The 20,472-nt window shown below is 48.9% G+C and overlaps 1 protein-coding gene across 2 annotated transcripts in view; it reads left to right on the plus strand.

Moving 5' to 3' along the window:
- Window positions 1-8,664: 8,664 nt before the first annotated feature.
- The window catches only part of LOC309610676 (sodium/glucose cotransporter 1), a 140,932-nt gene continuing 129,124 nt past the window's right edge, over window positions 8,665-20,472 (plus strand). The window contains exon 1 of one of the 2 annotated variants that reach the window (XM_082353817.1): window positions 8,665-8,835. The gene's annotated coding sequence lies outside the window, so the exon portion shown is untranslated. Of the gene's footprint in view, window positions 8,836-8,871; window positions 9,505-20,472 lie in introns of those variants that run through there. The other variant, XM_082353818.1, reaches the window with a different exon arrangement.

Raw genomic sequence — 20,472 nt, forward strand, 5'->3', positions numbered from 1 at the left:
TTTTGCAGTGTATACAAAAGACTCATGAATTTTAAATAGTTTTGTGTGAACCCAGCTAACAGCCTCTCTGATCCCCTCTTTCTGTTGCTGGTGCCTGTACGGGAGGAGCTGAGCAGACCCCAGTGCCGTGTTCCATGGCACAGCCCCTCTGGAAGGTGGGTGTGTGTCTGACTTGGAGGGTGTAGCTCCACTCAGCCTACTGGAACATTGGTTGCTATGTATCACTCAAAGTAGGTACATGTTCTCAGTTTTTCTTAATATTCTTTTGCACTAGATGGAATAAAATGTTAATTAGGGACACAACTTGGATCCCTGAAATAAACTTTAGTGATCATTATTAAGAAAGCTTTGAGTATTCTTTAAAAAATAAGACAGCAGACCTCCCTCTGAGTTTAAGAAAGAGAATGGCCTGGCCTCTAGTGCACTTTCCCCATCTGCCTGCACCCCAGGCTGCTCCTGAGGCCCTGCGTCACCAAATGGACTCTTCCTTCCCCGGGTGATGTGGACTCCAGCCACTCACGATTTCTGTCACCTCCAGCGTGGTGCTCGGGACCGGACATGCTTGTCGAGTGGATTGGTTCAGGTACACAAAGGCCCTAAACACCTTATTCTTGACCGAAGCTTGACACTAGGCTGGTGGAGGTGGCCACGCCCAGTCTCTGTCCTTGAACCTACACTGTGGTGGAGCATGAACATTTAACCATGGACATTTAACCTATTTTCTCATCCTGAAGTAGAGGGATGACCCACATGCTAATAAGTAGTCCTTAGGAAGCCTATTTCAAGTTGACCTAATTGCCAACAAAAATCGTTATCGGGTTTTGCTTCAATTAGCAGGTCAGGTATTTTAAAGCCATGAGCTTTATGTGCCTAAGGCACTTGGCTTTGATAAAATTTCGTAGACGTTGAAACTTTGTACATTTGGAGTGCACTTCACAGAAAGGGCTTTAGAAAAAGCACTTAACATTTTCATTTCACAACCATCTTGTGAAAAGTTTTGTCCCCACCTTACAGGGGAGGAAACTGAGGTGCAGAGGTGGTGGACCTCTGGAATCAGCTGGTGCCACAGGATGGCCTCTGCCCACGACCTCTAATTCAGAGTCCTAACTGCCCTCTGGTAGGGTCCAGGCAGCTGACAACCTTTGAGGCTCAGGCCCCTCGTTTTTTAAGAGTAGGATTTGGAATATAAGATTTAATTCAACCCAAAGTACCATGTGCAAGGCATCCCCTTGGGTCTGGGAATGGGGTGTGGGGAAGTATGGGCACATAATTCCAATCAGCCCTACAAGTGGTAAATGGGGTTCTTTGAGAGGACTTGAAATTACATGTGGCGTAAAGCTGAAGCCTTCCCTATTGTGTGATCTCAAAGGCTTCATTCCCGTTCTGCACACTCTGATGTTTTAAAACTTGTCAAGATCAAAGGAAAAAGACAAAGCTTGTCAAGATAAATTTATGAAATGAGATGGGGTCATCTCAGTGTTACTGCAAGGGAAACAAGACCAGAGAAACGAATGGCTTTCCCAGAGTCTCACTGCAAAGTTAGTGACAGAACCTAGACTAGCACTCAGATCCCCTAAATCCTTGTTTATGGTTCTTTTCACCGGGCCACAGTCTTGGGGTTGAGAAGAAAAATTGGATGTGACACACATCCTATTCTGGGGACACTTTCAGTGCTTTTAATATTTTCACTTAGAGTTGAATGAATTATACTTGGAAAGGAACGTTTAAATGTATTGATGCTAACTAATGCTCAGATTTTCAATTACTCCTCAAACGCTGCTCAAAGGTCCATTTGTTTGAGTTGGAGGAAAGGGTAGGATTCTTGATAATGGAGCTATTGTCGGGTAAATACTTGGCCATCTTAAGTCACTTGGGATTGGGAAGCTCAGGATGCCTCTTGGTTCTGTAAAATAGGCTACGTTCAGCTGTCAGGACCTGCCATTCAGAGGCCAAGGGGGTCCTCAGTTCTCAGGAGACCTCCAAACTATGGGGCAGGCACAGGCACTGAGTCACGGCTGAGTGGGACTGAACAGATCATCTTCTGTTACAAAGAACAGCCGTTGGCCTGATGGAAACAACCATTTCAAACACCTTGTGTGTTCTGGGCACCTTAAGTGCATGGTCTCTGAGTCTTTACAGCAACCCTGGACGGTAGGAATGATACAAGGGCCTCGCGGCTTTCAGGATCTTAGTTCCCCGATCAGGGATCAAACCCATGCACCCTGCAATGGAAGCAAGAGTCTTAACTACTGGACCACCAGGGAAGTCCCAGAACGTTACTATTTTTAACAGATGAGGAGATGAGGTATCAGGTGGTATACGTAGCTGGTAAGAGGTAACACTGAGATAAAACCGGGTCAGTCCTACCTCAAGGCTTTTCCCACCACACCATGGGTTTTTTGATCCCCACCTGGAGAAAAGGAGTTCTAGAAAAGTCATAACAATAGCTAACCCCTCTGCCTCTCTGTTCTCTGTCTTTTCTTCTCCAGCCTCTGTGACATCCTACCCAAATCAAATCCTTCCTTCAGGGCCTAATGAAATGGCGTCTCTTATGAAACTTCTGATCTGGTTGAGGCCCCCATGCCGGGCGGTTGTGGGTCAGACTTGACTGATTATTCCTAGTCACCGGGCACCTCTCCCCTCCACCTCCCCTGGACCATGGGTCCCTGTGTTGCCAAGCAAAGCAAGGGCTCCAAAAGGCTGGGGAGCTAAAGACGAAAGAATCCACTGTCAAGTTCATTTTCCCAAAGTACAGCTCCCATGTTGGTCTGAAGGGCAGAGGCTGTACCAGGAGGGAGAGGGAAAGGACGTTTGCCGACTGCCTTCTGCGGGTGACTCAGCGGTCACCTGCAAAGTGGGGCTTTACATGCATTTCAATTCAGAGCTAACATTCTTGTGAACTGGGCTGTAGCTCCAATCAGGAGGCTCCGAGAGGAAAAGTGACTTTCATGTGGTCACACAGCTGGGAAGGGGCAGAGCATCTGTGTGGGGCTCCAAGGCCCTTGCTCTTGTCATGAATGTGTCACCTTCAGGCAGAGGCTGGAAGCCTGACAGTCCAGGTCTCCACTGATGGGACCTCTTCCTCCCTCCAGCCCACTTCTCTGTTACCTTCTCCTTTACATTTGCCTCTTCAGCTGGATCAGCCTTTTTTTTTTTTTTTTTTTTTGCTGCCCCACCCCCACCCCCAGGCATATCCAGGGACATGGACCTTGATGCTTGTCTTCCTCTGATCCTCGATCCTTGGGGCTCCTTCTATCAGAAGGGAGGTACCTGTAGGGGCTACAGCTACAGGATGACTGAAGAGGTGGACCACAGCATGCCCAGCTGGACCCACCTGTTCAGCCTGCTCTCACTGTGGCTCAGGTCTTTACTCTGCCTTCCGGAATGGCTTTCTGATCTTGGCCTCTTCAAACCCTACCTAGGAAATCCCACCTGCCTGCCAGCTACTGTGAACCCCTCTCTGGGCTCCTATACTATGGGTCTGCACCACATGATGGCATTTATCACCTGTCTTGTTAACAAACATGCTGAGCTCCTACTATGTGGTAGGTATTGGGCAGGGTGCTGGGGGTGAATACCTTGGTGAATTACCTGTCCTCATGGGGCTAACACTAGTGGGGGATACAATAAAAATATAAAATAATACAGTAACTATGAAAATGCCATTCAGGTTCTTCTCAGCATCTAGCACACAGCTCACAGTAAGAATTTGTTGACTTCATGAGTAAATGACTGATCTGAGGCCAGAATTTTGACAAAAGAAATGACCAAAAGGAATCCTTCAGTTCTGCGCCCAAATCTACCAATGAACCATGTAAGAAACCGAGGGCCATGAGCCCTTGAGCTTGGTTCTAACATCACCTATAAACTGGCGGTGTGACCTTGAGCATGTCCTCACCTCTCAGTGGCCTCTAAAAACGAAGCAGGTGCTTGGGGTGGTATCTGGGTGCTTTTGCATTTTGGAGATTCTGTGATTCTCTGTTATTTTCAACTGCTCTGGGATGGTCCCCATCCTCTTCCTGGACTTTTTCCTGCTCTCCCCCCTCCCTTTTCCTTCCTCCTTTCACATCTGTCCCTTTTGCATCCGCCCTCCACCCCCCCTTCACTTTCCTGGCCACCCCCTAGTTCCAAGAGGGTTTCCATGGCAATCATCTCCTGGAAGTGACATCACTCATCTCCTAGGCAACTGTTTCCAGGGCAGTGACATCATTCGGTCACCATGGCAACCCTCCAGGAGGACAGTTCTGCAGTAAAATGGGCAAATAGAATTCTTATGTATTTCTGGGGGCTTGGGGACAATGTAGGGAGATTATTAACAGAGGAAAAAGATCTCAAGAACAAGAAGTAAAAGCTTTGGGCTTGTAGGGAAAAAATGGGAAGCCAGGGTGGGGGCTGGGAAGGAGCAGAAGTTCTGGGGTGAAGCCCTTCTCCTTTCTAATAACTAGGCTGACCATTTAATATGTCACCAGATTGGGACACTTGAGAGTGAATAAGGGCACCATTATTATTATACCGGATGACAGATGAAAACTGGGCCTCCCCCAGCAAACCAGGGCATGTGTCCCCTGCCCAGGTCAGGCAGGTGCCTGGCCTCACTCCCTCACCTATGGCTCATCCTATCAGCGTGGATTCTGCTCTTCTGTGTGCGGGCACCGGGGATACCACAGTGAGCAAACCGGCCTAAGGGAGCTCACAGTCTTGTGTGTGTGTGTGTGTGGTGGGGCCGAGGTAACCGGGCAGTCACCTGGTGAGTGTTGCTGTGCAGCCTGAGAGCAGTGCTCAGAAGGGAAGGCAGAGAGCGCCAGGGGCGTGTTCAACACAAGTGCCCAAAGCAGCCAGGGCGGGAGGGGAGTTAGTAAGGGGGTTGGAATGGCGTGGGGAGAAGTCTGTTTGGCAGAGGGAACAGCATCTGCAGAGGGAGCGTGCAGAGCAGCAGGAACCGAAAGGAGGCTGGTGGCTGATTGCAGGGCAGGAGGGAGCAGGCAGGTGTAAAACGAGGGTGGAGAGGTGGTAGGGACCAGGCCTCACAGGGCGTCGGAGGCCAGAGCCCTGGGCAGCCCCGTGGACGTGTTTTGAGCAGGAGGAGACACAATCCTGTTTGCATCTTCAAAATCTGTGTGGGGCAGAGTGGGGAGCAGTTTGCCCAGGAGGGAAATTGGGGGGTGGGGAGCTGAGTGGCGACAGTGAGATGGAGGGATGAGGTGCATATATTTGGGAGGTTGAGCTGACAGGATTTGCTGGGGGACTGGATAGGGAGTGAGGGTCAGGTAGGGGTGACACCTGGATGGCATGAGGGCCTTGGGGTGGAGAGTGACTCTGCTAAGGTGGGCAAGAGAAGAGTCCAGGGTGTGACATTTAAGGAGGCATGAGGGGCAGGGGTAGGGGCGGCCTCTAAAAGGAGTGCCTCCTTAATGCCGCGACCTCAGAGGAGCAGGCTTTGGTTTGGTTTTAGGGGGTGCGGGACCAAGTCTCTGGAGCAGTAATAATGACCACCTCTTGTGTTTATGACAAGGGCTTTCACTTCCACCAGCCCCCTAATAAAAGCGGGGAGAACAGCCTGGAGGCCTGAGGCCTGAGTGCCGACGAGTGCCAGCTGCTTCACTGTCCCCACAGGAGCCCAGGGCGGGAGCTCCTCACTGGCCCATCTCACAGATGGGGAAACCGAGGCTCAGACAGGTTCCAGAACTTGCTGAAGGCCTCACCGTTCGCAGGTGGCTGCACCAGGCCTCAGACTCAGGCCTGCTGACCCCGGAGTCCACCCCCTGGCCCCCAGACCATGTTCCACAGCCTCCCCAGTTTCCTGGTGGAAGAAGGAAGGAAGGGAAGCCAAGCACCTTCAGGCCTGCCACCTTCTTCATCTTTGCTGCTACCATCTGTGTTGAGGCGCAAACAGAGGGTCTGAGAAGGGACAAGACCCCTCAGCTCTGCAGAGCTTCATGATCAGAGCCCCTTTCTACCACAGGTGTTCTCAGTGGATCTTCAGGGCGCTTCCTGGGGGCTGGTCTCCCCAGGAGGAGCCACCTCTGTGCCTCAGCTTCCCCCTCTGTAAAATGGGGATAATAACAGTAGGAGTTCCCACCCCATCGGTTTGTGCTGAGGCTGAATGAGGTGAGCAAAGCACTCAGCATGGTGCTCCAGTGTAGACTGGATGGATGGACGTCAGCAGCTGTTGCGATTAGGGCAGGAGGGTGGGAGTGTGGGTGTGCGTGTGACACACGGCCCGTGGTACGGAGGTGGGAGAGACAGGGGACACGAGGACCGGCTGGTGACTGAGGGAGAAGCCTCCTCACCAGCTGGCTCCCTGGGAGACAGCATGGTTTATACCTTTCCTTCCAATCCTAAGCCGGCTGCAGGGGGAGGAGGATGAGCCTGGCCTCCCTTGGGAAAAGAGGATCTTAGAAAAAGCCTGGAAACAAGCAGGTCGCACACTTGAGGCCAAAGCCTGGGGGCAGGGGTGGTGCAAGGGAGTAAGAGGCCTGCACCTGGGCCCTGCGCTCCATCCACCTCCTGGCCCGCCCCCCAGCCCTGCCATTAAACAGCCATGGTTTTGCTTTAGCCTCCAACTACAGACCCCTAAAGGCACAGGCCACCTTGACCTTAAAAAGGAGTGAATAAACATGAGGATTGGGCCCTGTGATTCCAGCACACACATACACACACACCCACACACACACCCACCCACCCACCCACCCTTGCTTCCTCTGTGTATTAGTCAGGGTTCAACCAGAGAAATGGTACCAATAGGAGATGCAAATTAAGATATTTATTGCAAAGAGTTGACTTATGTGCGTATGGGGCTGGTGAGGTAAGTTTGAAATTGTGAGGCTCAGGCTGGAACTCTTTCTTTTTTTTGCAATCCCACAAGCCATTATTTATTTATTTATTTAAACATCTTTATTGGAATATAATTGCTTTACAATGGTGTGTTAGGTTCTGCTTTATAACAAAGTGAATCAGCTATACATATACATATATCCCCATACCTCCTCCGTCTTGCGTCTCCCTCCCACCCTCCCTATCCCACCCATCTAGGTAGTCATAACGCCAGGCTGGAACTCTTGCCAAGGGCAGAAGCTGCCGTCCACAGGCAGAATTTCTTCTTCCTCAGGGAAGCCTCAGCTCTAAATATTTATTTATTTATTTATTTGGCTGCACCGGATCTTTGTTGCAGCACGTGGGATCTAGTTCCTTGACCAGGGATCGAACCCGCATCCCCTGCACTGGGAGCGCGGAGTCTTAACCGCTGGACCACCAGGGAAGTCCCCTCAGCTCTGTACTTTTTTTTTTTTAATTTTTAAAAACATTTTATTATAGTCAGCTCTGTTCTTAAGGCCTTCCAGATGGGACTGTATCAGGCCCATCCAGATTATCCAGGATAATCTCCCTTAAAGTCAATTGATTAAATTGCATCTACCTTCATCACAATAGCAAGATTAGTGTTTGATTGCATAATTGGGGACTGTAACCTAGCCAAGCTGACACATTAAACAAAACCATCACACTCAGGTAGCAGATAGGTATGGTCTTGGAGGCCTATGGGAAGCTGCTTTACGTTTATTAATGTGACTATTCGCTGAGCACTTACCATGTGTCAGGCACTGTGCCAAGTGATTTCCCTGCAGCATATCAGTTAGTCTTCAAAGCATCCTGTGAAGCAGGTGCCCTTCTTGTCCCTAATTCTACAGGTAAGGAAACTGAGCCTCAGACAGGTGAGGACGCCCCTTGGGTCACACGGTTGGGATGGCAAGTCTCTGGCGCCTCCTTGTTGTCCTCTTCTCCTGTGCCTCTTCTCCTGGGACAGAAATCACAGTTCAAATCGCTGCGTGCTGTGAGCACGATCCTGCCGCTCTGGACTTCAGTTCTCCTCTGCGAGGTGGCTCCATTCTACCCTGCCTTTCTGGGTTTAGGGCGGAAAGGAGGGTCCGTTCTGGGAGCACTTTCTCGGGCCTTTGCTGCCACCTAGGGGGCTTGCCGGTGTTCGCCACGCTCCAGACAGGCCCTTGAAAGGCAGGTGAGGGGGCAGGTGAGCTGCTGAGAGCCAGCGGGATGGTGGTAGGGAGCAACTGGGGGTGAGGACTGGGCCCAGTAACAGAAACAAGGCAAATTCAACCGGTTCTTGTCCCCACCTGCTCACTCAGGCCCCTCAAGAGTCTTCTGGGGCCCCGCATGTGTAGAGGTTTCACCCCTGCGGAGCTCTGCGTCGGCCCGGCCCCCGAAAGGTCCCGCCGTTCCCTGTTGCAGCCGGGAGGCCCAGGCTGCTGGGGGGAACGGGTCTAAGGAAGCCGGGAACTTCTCTCCCCATCAGGTCGCCTGACAGACCTGCCGCGCGGCTCAGGCTCCACAGGGGACCCGCGCGCTCTGCCGGGGAGGACAAGGAGACCCAGGGGCAGAGCAAAGGTCCCGCCCCTCCACTCTCCAGCCGTAGCCCCGCCTCTATCCGCGCCCACCCACACCGCTCACCACAATCCCGCCCTGCCGTTATCCCCGCCCACCACAGCCCTTACCCCGCCCCCATCTCCCCGCCCACCACAACCCCTTACCGCCCCCCTCCCCCCACGACCCCTCCCTTCCGTTCCGGGCGCGGCCACCAGGTGATGCCGGGGGCTGCGTAAGGGCTCCGGCTCGGCCTATGAAAGACGTCGGGGCCGCCCACCTCGGCGCCTTTTGGTTCAGGAACCCGCTGGTGGTGGATGAGTTGGCGTGAAGTGAGCGGGAGGCGGAGCCCGAGGCTGAGAGGCCACGGCAACACCCGCAGCCGCCAACCTGCCAGTCAATCTAGTCAGCCGTCCAGTCACTCGGCCTGTCAATCCTGTCGGCCAGCCTGTCAGTCAACCTGTAAGTCCCGTCAATCAGCCTGTCAGTCAGCCTGTCAGCTGACCTGTCAGTCAGCCTGTCAGTCAATCCAGTCAGCCTGTCAATCCCATCAGTAATCCTGTCAGTTTGTCAATCTGTCGGTCCAGTCAGCTAGTCAGTCAGCCCGTCAGTAGGTCAGTTGGTCAAGTCACACGGCTAGTGGGCCCCGAAGTTTCTCGTCAGCCACTGGGCCTCTCGGGCCACCTCGGGGCTCTGGTCGCCGTGTCGAGGCCGGGGGGGCGGGAGGAGCCGGGCGGCGGGACCCTGACGGGGCGGCGGGGCCTCTGGGGGCCGGTGGCGGGAGCTCCGCGCCGTGGGTGGGAGCGGGCGCGGAGGCCCGGGGGCGAGCGGGTCACCACCTGGCTCGTCGCTCCCTGGAGCGACGGAGGGACGCGGAGGAGGAGGAGGGGGCGGAGGCAGCCTGACCTGGGCCGCAGGGGATACCGTGGCCTGTGAAGGTCGCCCGGGGCCGGCGGCGTGACCGGGGCCGCGTCCCTGCCCCTGCCCGGGCTTCGGTGACGGGGCAGCCGGACCGCGACCCCCGCGGCCCGAGACTGAGGGGAAGGAGAATCGCCCCGGGACGCGGGGGCGCTCCGAGCAGCCACGGCGGGGGACCGGGGACGGGACTGCAGCTTTGACGCGGTGGCTGAGGTTCGGCCTGGCCGGGCGGGGACTCCGGGGCGGAAGGCGCCCGCAGCGCGGCCCGCGGGGCTTCCGAGACCTTCGCGGGGAGGAGGCTCTGCCGGCGCGGGGAGGGAGGGGGGCGAGGGGGGCTCAGCCTCGGCCCCGCTCCGGAGACGGCTGTCCGCTCCTTCTGCCCCGGTCCGTCCCCTTTCTTCCAAGCTGGGGACCCTGCTCCCGGCAGGCGCGGGGCCCGTGGTCCACGAGGTGGGAGCCACAGCTCCTGGAGCTGGAGGAGGGCGGGGCCGGCAGGACACCCCCGGGTGGGGGCTGGGAGGTGCCAGGAGGCTGTCTGTCCAACAAGCATTTGTGGGCCGTCCACAGGTGCAGCTTTGAGCTAGGCGGTGAGAGACGGGAGCGAACGGTACAGATGCTGCCCTGTTTCTGGGGTGCAGAGTATCGAGTGGTCGTAAGAGCGGTCAGAGAAGACAAAAAAGGAAGTAAACAAGTTGACTGTGGTCAAAATCGTGCTATGAGAGTAGCAAAGGGGATGCTGAGATAGAAAATAAAGCAGGGCAGTTTGGGAAGGCTCCCTGGGCAGGTGACACTTAACCTAAGACCTGAAGGAGAAGGAACCAACCATGGAGTGGAGAGAGCGTTCCAGATGGAGGGAATAACATTCACTCACTCACACTCTCATTCCTAGGTTATTATGTGCCAGCTGCTGTTCTAGTTGCTAGAACAGAGGTGGACAATAGAAGGGAAATTCTTTCTCTCGTGGAGCTTATGTTCTAGTGGAAGGAGACAGAAGGCAACTTCAGGGAGTGATGGATGCTATAAAGAAAATAAAAACAAGGTTATGGGATAGAAAATGACTAAGGATGAGGGCACTATGGCAGATAGGGTGGTGAGGGAAGGCCGCTCAGAGACCCGAATGATGAGCAGGAGCCAGCCATGCAAAGGTCTGGAGGAAGAACATTCCAGACAGAGGGAAGTGGGAATGAGTTTGGCATGTTTGCAGTGTAAGTCTGGTGGGAGAGTGACGGGTAGTGAGGTGCAGGGAGCAGTTAATGAAGGGTGTGGCAAATCAAGGAGAGGAGTTTAGATTTTATTAGAAGGCACTGGGAAGCTGATGGAGAGATGTGAGCAGTCTGAGGGATGTGAGAGGTCTGATCCCTTTGTGCTCCTTGTGGGTGTGGAGTGATCGGGTGGAAGGGTAGGAATGGATACAGTTTAGAGGTGAGTGCAATAGTCCAGGCAAGATGATGTTGGCCTGGACGAGGGTGGTCGTAGTGGAGATGGAGGCAAGTAATCAGATGTATTTATGGGCTGAACCGATAAGACTTGATGACTGCTTGGATGTGGGGTGGGGGTGAAGAAAAAGGATAACTCTTTGGATTTTAATTCCAGCAACAAATGGATGGTGATGTCATTGAGTTGAGTGGGCTGTGGAGATAGGTTTGGGGGTGGAAAATGAGAATGCAGTTTTGGAGAACTTACAGAGATTTCTGTTAGGCAAGTGGAGGGGCTGAGAGAGCAGCTAGCTCTCTGAACCTGGAGCTTAGAGGAGTGGATTGGTCTAGAGTTACCAGTGGCTTGGGACACGAGACAGTGCTGGTTAGGCCAGAAGGGACAGTGCTGGTCAAGGCACTAGAGCTGAACTGTCCAGCACAGTAGCCCTAGCTATGTGTGGCTGTTGGGCACTTAACATAAATGGCTTGTCTGGGGACTTCCCTGGCAGTACAGTGGTTAAGACTTCGCCTTCCAACGCAGGGGGTGAGGGTTCAATCCCTGGTCGGGGAGCTAAGATCCCACATGCCTCGGGGCCAAAAACCAAAAAACATAAAACAGAAGCAATATTGTAACAAATTCAATAAAGACTTTAAAATGGTCCACATCAAAAAAAGAAAAGGAAAAGAAAAAGGCTTGTCTGAATTGAGGTGTCCTGCAAGTGTAAAATACACATCAGATTATTTTTTTTAATAAATTTATTTATTTTATTTATTTATTTTTGGCTGCTTTGGGTCTTCATTGCTGCGCGCAGGCTTTCTCTAGGTGCAGTGAGCAAGGGCTACTCTTTGTTGTGTTGCGCGGGCTTCTCATTGCGGTGGCTTCTCTTGTTGCAGAGCACAGGCTCTAGGTGCACGGGCTTCAGTAGTTGTGGCTCGTGGGCTCTAGAGCGCAGGCTCAGTAGTTGTGGCTCACGGGCTTAGTTGCTCCGTGGCATGTGGGATCTTCCCGGACCAGGGCTCGAACCCCTGTCCTCTGCATTGGCAGGCGGATTCCCAACCACTGTGCCACCAGGGTAGCCCACATCAGATTCTGAAGATTTAAAATGGAAAAAAGAAAGTAGACTATCTCAGTAATAATTTTTTATATTGATTACATGTTGAAGTGCTAATATTCTCGATATATTGGGTTATATAAAATATATTATTAAACTTAATTTCACCTGTTTCTTCTTACCTTTTAAAATGTGGCTATTAGAAAATTAAACATTACATTGTGGCTTGCATTGTATTTCTGTTGGGCAGTGCTGCATTAGAGGTTTGGGCAGGTTGGACCTTTTTGGATGTGGCCAGTCAGGGCACAAGGGGGCAGTGGTGGTTAGGAAATTGCAGGGCACCTCCTCTGAGGGCAGCCCTACATTACACCCAAAGTGGGGGTTGTTGGCTTGGCTCTCCCTTCCTGGGACCTTGTCAGAGCAGAATTGCAGCACACCCTTTGGGTTTCCCAACTCCTTGGCTGTCTCAGTTGGAGCTGAGGAAGAGGCAGGAGGGATCCCAGCGAGCTCAGGAAGATACTGATACCTCAGATGTTGATTTCTCATCCCCTTTGTATCACCCCTGGCTGACATCACCTGGCAGGGGAACACTTCCACTCCTTGAGTTGAGCAGGGTATGCCACCAATAGTTGTGTAGTCAAGGCAACCAAGGCCATAAAACTCACAGCGATTAATTTATATGAAATAGATGTGGCTGAAAGCCATTTTCATCCATTAGTATTCTAAATACCTTCTTCAAATTGCCTGTAGCATTTCTAATTGGCAGGAAAACTGCCATTAGGGGAAAAAGGGAAGTGAGGTGATTGGGAGTGAGACTGAATTCACTTCAGTTAGTTGGGCATGACTTTTGTGAGTACCACTGTGTGCCAGACACGGGGCTGGGTGCTCTGGGTTGTTTATTGTGCTGTTTTCAAGGAACATATGTCCAAATACCTTAACACAGGGACAAATGCATAGAGGTGTAAATAGAGACCTGTGAGAACTAGAGGAAGAATTAATGCCAGTATGTGTGTGTGTGTGTGTGTGTGTGTGTGTGTGTGTGTGTGTGTGTACAATTTTGAACTCAAAGAAGTTACCAGGTGGCATCAGAGCAGAGGGACAGGATTTGGCTGTACCGTGGAGGGGTGGAGAGAGGGTTTTCTAGGCACATGGGACATCAGGAAAGGACACGATTCAGGGAAAGGCAGAAAGAATTGTTTGGCTAGAATGTTGGGGGTGTGGAGCAGAGTACTAGAAAAAGAAAGCTGGTGCTAGATCTTGAGAGACCTTGATTTCCAGGTTAAGGAGATTTGGCTTTAGATTGTAGGCAATTGGGAACAATTGAAGAGGGACTGCTTAGAAAGAAGAAACCACTTAGAAAGAAGAAACCACTTGCCTGGAGCTTTTGGTGTTCAGAGGGCAGGACAAGGTAGGGAGTGAAAAAGGAGCTTGTATGGGGAAAGGAGGAAGATGAAGAGCTCTTCTGGGACTAGTCAGCTTGCAAATAAAGCTGGGTCATGTCGTGGTTAAAAGCATTTATTTGGGAATGGAAAGACCTGTACTTGAACTGTAGTCTTGTAATTTTTTTTTTTTTGGCTGTGTCGCATGGCTTGAGGGGATCTTAGTTCCCTGACCAGGGATTGAACCCGGGCCCCTGGTAGTGGAAGCATGGAGTCCTAACCACTGGACTGCCAGGGACAGTAATTTTTTTGGTAATAGCTTTATTGAGATATAATTCACATACCACACAATTCACTCATTTAAAGTGTACATTTTGATAGTGTTTAGCATATTCACAGTTATACAACCATAACCACAATCACTTTTTTCTTTTAAAAAAATTGAGATTAATTCATATACCTGCCATAAATTTGGCCATTTTGAAATACACATTTCATTGTTTTTTAGTATATTCACAAAGTTGGGCAAACATAACCACTATCTAATTCCAGAACACTTCCATCACTCCAAAAAGAAACTGTTAGCAGTCACTCCCCATTCTCCTCTCCCCCCAGTCCCAGACAACCACAAATCTGCTTTCTGTCTCTATGGATTTGCCTATTCTGGACATCTCATATAACATGGAATCATACAATATGTGGCCTTTTGTATCTGGCTTCTCTCATTCTGCATAATGTTGCCAGGTTACATCCATGTTGTAGTATGTATCAATAATTCTTTCCTTTTTATGGTTGAATAATATTCCATTGAGTAGATAGAATATATTTTGTTTATCCATTCATCACTTGATGGACATTTGGGTTGTTACCACTCTTTGGCTATTATGAATAATGCTGCTCTGAACATTTGTGTTCAAGTGTTTGTGTGAATATATATTTTAATTGCTTTTGGGATATATTTAAGAGTAGAATTTCTGGATCATAATCTATGTTTAACTTTTTGAGGAACTGCCAAACTATTTTTCCAAAGAGGTTGCACCATTTTACATTCCCACCAGTAACGTATGAGGGCTCTGACTTCTCTATATCCTCACCAACACTTGTTACTTCCTTTAAAAAAAAAGCCATCCTAGTGAGTGTGAAATGGTATCTCATGGTTTTAATCTGCATTTCCCTAGTGACTAATGACACTGAACATCACTTCATATGTTTGTTGGCCATTCCCATATCTCTGGAGAAATTTCTATTTCCTTTGTCCATTTTTAAATTGGGTTTTTTAATTGTTGTGAAAGCTTTACAAATGTTCTTATCAGGGACTTCCCTGGTGGTCCAGTGGTTAAGAATTGCCTTCCAATGTAGGGGACACAGGTTCGATCCCTGTTCGGGGAACTAGGATCCCACATGCTGTGGGGCAACTAAGCCCACGTGAGGCAACTACAGAGCCTGTGCACTCTGGAGCCCGCGCACCACAACTAGAGAGAAGCCCGTGTGCCACAATGAAGAGCCCGCGCACTGCAACTAAGACCCGAAGCAGCCAAAAAAAAAAAAAAAAAAAAAGAAAAGTTCTTAATAGATAAGTGATTTGCAAATATTTTCTCCCATTCTGTGGATTATCTTTTTACTTTCTTGATAGTGTCCTTTGAAGCATAAATGTTTTAAAAATTTTTGATGAAGTCCAATTTGTCTATTTTTTCTTTGGTTGCTTGTGTTTTAGGTGTCATATCTAAGAAACCATAATATTATGAAGATTTATATCTATGTTTTCTTCTAAGAGTTTTAAGTTTTAGCTTTTACAGTTAGGTTTTTGATCCATTTTGAGCTAATGTTTGTATATTGTGTGAGGTGGAGGTCTGACTTCATTCTTTCGTATGTGGATATCCAGTTGTCCCAGCACCATTTGTCAAAGATGCTATTCTTTCCCCATTGAACTGTTTTGACACCTTTGTCAAAAATTAACCGACCATACACCTATTCCTACCACTTTTTAGCTCTGTAATTTAAGCCTCAGTTTTCTCATCTGTGAAATGGTGGCAGTAATATCCAGGACTGAATTTATCCATCAGGCACAGAAAGTACAACATCTAGGACCCATGATATTTTTAGGGGCTCATGGAAATGTTTTAGTTTCTTTTCAAATTAGAAAAAGATAAACTTTTAGGTAAAAGAAAATGTCTTAATATACAATATTAAGACAATGTTAATATATTTATACCAATGCAGTCATTAAATACAATTTTTAGCATTTTTTTGTTCAGGAAGGGATCCCTGAAGGCAACAGTGCCTAGGATCCATGAAAGTCCTACTGTGGCCCTGATAATATCTACCTTATAGGCTTATTGTGAGGTTTAATATGATAATCAAGTCAAATGACATGTGCTGTGCTGGCCCATAGTAGGCCATCAGTAAATGGTCATTATCTGTTGGGAAGCAGAGAAAGTCTCCCTCACCAGCCTGGGCCCCTTTAACAGGACCAGTGCTTTGGGCAGCTGGTGAATTATTGGCTGTGGGAACTGTGAAGGAGCCACACAGTGAGCTCAGAGGAAGGTCAGTGCTCAGGAGCTCCCCTCTGCCCTGATTTTCTGCTTTGACACCTCTGAGGGCTCTGGGGGCACCCGTGGCCTCACTAGGCAGAGAGAGAGAATTGCTGAGGTGGAGACAGAGTGAGGAAGGGGAGCCCTGCCTCACTGGCTGGCTAGGTAGAGAAGGTTCCTAGCTGTGACTCCCTGACTTTGTTAAGCAGAGACACGGTGTCCACTTTGGTGAGAAGGCAGTGCCTACGCAGTGATTTAAATGGCCTTAGTAGCCCAGGTCTTTTCTTTTCTTTTTAAATTGAGGTGAAATTCACACAACATAAAATTAACTATTTTAGGGTGTATAATTCAGTGGCATTTAGTACATTTACAATGTTGTGCAGTTATCACCTCTATCTAGTTCCAAAGCATTTTTTATCACCCCAAAGGGAAACATATACAGTCACATCCTATTTCTGCTTTCCCTCAGTCCCTGGCAACCATTAATCTACTTTCTTCTCTATGGATTTACCTATTTTGGATATTTCATATACATGGAAATATGTGACCTTTTGTGCCTGGCTTCTTTCATTCAAGATAATGTTTCCAAGGTACATCCATGTTGTAGCATGCATCAATATTCCTTCATATGCTGAATAACATATGCCACATTTAGTTTATCCTTTCATCAATTGATGGACATTTGGCTTATTTTCACATTTTGGCTATTATGAATAGTGCTGCTATACACATTCACGTACAAATTTTTGTGTGGACATATGTTTTCAACTCTTTGGGGTATATACCTAGGAGTGGAATTGCTGGATCACATACTAACTCTACATTTAACTTTTTGAGGAACCACCACCCTGGTTTTCACACCAGCCGCACCTTTACATTCCCACAAGCAACGTATGTGGGTTCTGATTCTCTCCAACGCTTGTTATCTTTTGTTATTTATTTGGATTATAGCCTAGTGGGTGTGCAGTGGTGTCTCATTGTGGTTTTGATTTGCATTTCTCTGGTGACGAGTCATGCTGAGCTTCTTTTCATGTGCTTGTTGTCATCTTTTTTTGAGCTGAATCAAGCCCTGTTTGGATAGAATCAAGCCCTGATGGATAGAACTGTATCATCCAGAGGAGTTTCTTAGACATGCCTGTGGCACAGTCTGAGATTCTTTTTATCTAAGCCTGGTGAATTCGCCCCCAGGTTCCATAAGAAAAACCTTGCCCTGTGGGAGTTCCCTAAAGGGCTCTGGGAAACAGCTAGACTTAGATGTTAAACATGCAGTCTAAGAGCCTTTTTTGCTTCACACATCCTGGTGACCCCTTCTCCACCTGGCCGCATCCCAGTCCTTGCCTCAGGCTTTTGGCTTTTTCTGCTGGCTGTGCCATTCCCAAGGGGTAACAATTGTGTCTCTGGGAGCTCTTATCCTCTGCCCTGACAGGTTCCTTATTGTTTATTTATCTGGAGCTTACCCTCTGTAGCCTCTGTCCATTTTGGCCTCTCTGAATTCTTCTGTCCACAGTCTACTCATTCCCAGTTATCTAGATTTCTTGACCTCCAAGGTTTCCTAGACTCTCCCTCTTAGTCCTGGGTATATTGGGTTGGTAAACTTTCCAACTGGGGGGCCCCTCCTGTTTGCACAGCTAGAGGAAGGGTGGGAGACTGGCTAGCCGATCTCCCCAACTTGAAGGGTGTTGGAGTGGCAGGTGATTCATACTTCAGCTTTCACCAGAAACGGTGGGGAGGTTTCTGGAGGATACTGGCTGTGGAGAATAAGGAGGTTGCCATCCCAATCCTCATAGTAGGAGCCCATGACAGTGATGACAACCTAAACGTCATTTGTGGGGTACCAACTCCTGGTCCGGTTTGGGCTCAGGGGTTCCCTTATTTCCACAAGATGGCCCTCACTTTCTCTGATCTCTCACTCACTGACTCACTCCCAAAATATGTTCATTGAGTGCCATCTCTGCAAGGCGCCGTGCTAGGCCCGGAGACTATAAAGCCCAGCATTTGAGGACTGCAGTCTAGAGAGACAGACAAATAAATACAACATGATGTGATGTGTGTTATAATCGAGGTGTGTGTGAAGTTCAGTGGGAACACAGCTGAAGGAGGAATAATTCTGCCTCGAGAGAAAGAATGGGTAGATGAACTTCAGGGAAAAGGTGACGTTCGAGCTGGATCTTGAAAGAGGAGAGGCTGACACGGGGGAGAAGGGCATTCTAGGTAAATGACTCAGGGATTGGGCAAAGGTCAGAAGCTCACCGCATTTCCTTTCTTGTCTCTCCATCCCCAGCTATGCTGGGGAAACCTTGAAGTCAAGAGTTCCTGTCTTCCAGTGAAGTGGCCCAGACCCCAGACTGTCTCCTTGTTCTCCCTCTTCATTTGTCCTACAGCTCACCCATTCCAGATGCAGCCAATTAATGTGATAAACTCACCCATTCTAAGTGTTACTGGGAATGGATGGGTTAGTTAATTAATTAAATGAATAATTCACTTATTTAGCATTTATTTTGGTTTACTGTATACAAGGCATATGAAAGATTATAGTGTGCTTAATAGGACATGCCTAAAATCAAAATGACCTGGGTTTGAATTCTACTCATAGCTGGGAGACCTCACTTGAGGTATTGAGGTAATCTCAGTTTTCTCTTTGATATGATAGGAATAATAGTGCTCTATAGTGCTGTGGAGATGAAATAAGATAGTATGAACTCTGAGCATGGTCCTTGGTATGGTAAACATTAATTAAATGGTGGTAGATACATTATATATATAAACATATACACACACATATATATATAGTAATACATATAAAGTATATTATATATACACCCACAGTAAATGTAGAATATGTACACAGTGTGTACATGTATATACATAAAAATACATCCATATACATACATACTCTTAAGGAGTTTAAAGACTTCAAATGGGAAAGCAAAATACTCAAATAAACTATAAAATAATACTGTATTTTTCCCAGGTTATGTGTTAGCATTTGAAACCTTCTGGAGACATTAATCAAAGGAAAGTTATTCCCAGGAAGACTAATTTTTTTGAAAGGGAAAGTAGGACCAATGAATGAAAGTTGCTAGGAGGTAGATTTTTATCCCAGTATAAATGAGAAATTTTCAAGAGAGCATCTTGGAGGTCGTGAGCTTCTGTGTCTTGGGAGGTGACCACGCAGAGGCCGGCTGACATGTTGGTAGAGGGGCTTCCTGCATCCGTTTGAAGGCTGCAGAGGGGACACTGGGCTCCTGAGGCGCACTTTGTAAGGGCTCTCTTTTCCACCCCTGTTCCCAGAAGCCCTTGCTCTCTCCTGTTTGGGTGGCTCCCTCCTTTGGTAGGGCCTGGAAAACTGCAGGTATTGTGGTGCCAGAGGTGACTGCTGGGGTGGGTGCCTCTTGCAGGTGACCTGGCACCTTATCTCCCCTGCCTCCATCTCTCCCCTGCCTTTTCCAGCTTACCTCCTAGAGTAGAAATAACCCAGGGCCAAACATTAACTATGAAACCATAAAACCACGTGAAGCTCAGGTGGTTTCCAGCAGCCTGGACTCTCGGTGCCCTGTTATCAAGAAATGTTGCCTCACCTTCCTATGGGTGGGGAGGGTGGCATGGCTGGAATGTTGAGGGGGACCCAGGACTTCAGACTTCTTCCCTGGTAGAGCAGTGGGCAGAGGATGCCTCTCTTGCCCAAGGCTCAGGTGAGGACTGTTTAGATCTGATCCCTGGGGCTTGTGGAGAGAGCATAGCAGCATCTTGCAGCATCGACAGAAGAAGCACCCTCACTTATGCAATCCTAGCTTGCTGTAGGCCCTGATGTACACATACATATGTGCAGTGATTTCATAGACATCTACATAGTACTGAAAAACACACTTACCACTCATGTACTCGGGTGTGTACCCATCCATCTACTGTGTCTTATTCATCCCAGAGCCTTGCACAGTGCCAGAAACACCAATACATCTGTGTTGAACTGATGGGTGAATGGTGATTTCTGCCCACCCACATACTCATCTACATGTGTATGCATTTTCAGGAGGGTACCTGCAGATGTCATCCACGGATGTCCACATTATACCTACACAATGCACCCACCCACACACACACACACACACACACACTAGCATAAATGCACCTGTCTATAAACACTGGCACCTAAGAGTCCTATGCATATGAATATGTGCATCTATTTACAGATTCCTAAATGACCCTGCTAAACTGCAAAGGTGGTGGCTGTGAGGAGAAAGTATTTTTCCATGGACACTGGACAGGGCAAAGATATTTTGACTGGGAAGCCCAGCTCCCAGCTGTGTGCTGGGATGCTTGCCCACACTCTAAAGCTTTTATGCCTCTCTTCTCCCTGCTAAGCAATTGGTGCACAGGGAGGGGCTGAGGGGAGCATGCCAGAGCAAGTGGGACCAAGTTCAGTGTCTCCTGGTCCTTTGTAATCTCTTTTAAAAGTATATTGATCTGGCTGGGAACTGTGCTGGACTGTTAGAGAGATGATGAAAGCGGGAAGAGAAACAGCCCGAGATTCTAAAGAGGTGAAGCCCTGAGCAGCCTGGAGCCAGTGTGAAGGTATTTATAAAGTGTGCGTGTGTCCACATGTTGGTATGGAGACTGCAACTGACTGCAGTTTCTTAAAAAGAGGGTGAGGCTATGGTTTTGCTGCGTGCCACACACCCCAAAGCCCAGAACTCATAGGCAAAAACTCTGGCATATGCTTGCGCTCTACCACCAACTTGCCACGTGGCCTTAAGGAGATTGCTTCACCTCCATGTTAAGTGCTTCACACTCCAGTTAAGTGGTT

Source organism: Balaenoptera borealis, assembly GCF_965194805.1.
Source record: "Balaenoptera borealis genome assembly, chromosome: 14".
NCBI classification, from domain to species: Eukaryota; Metazoa; Chordata; class Mammalia; order Artiodactyla; family Balaenopteridae; genus Balaenoptera; species Balaenoptera borealis.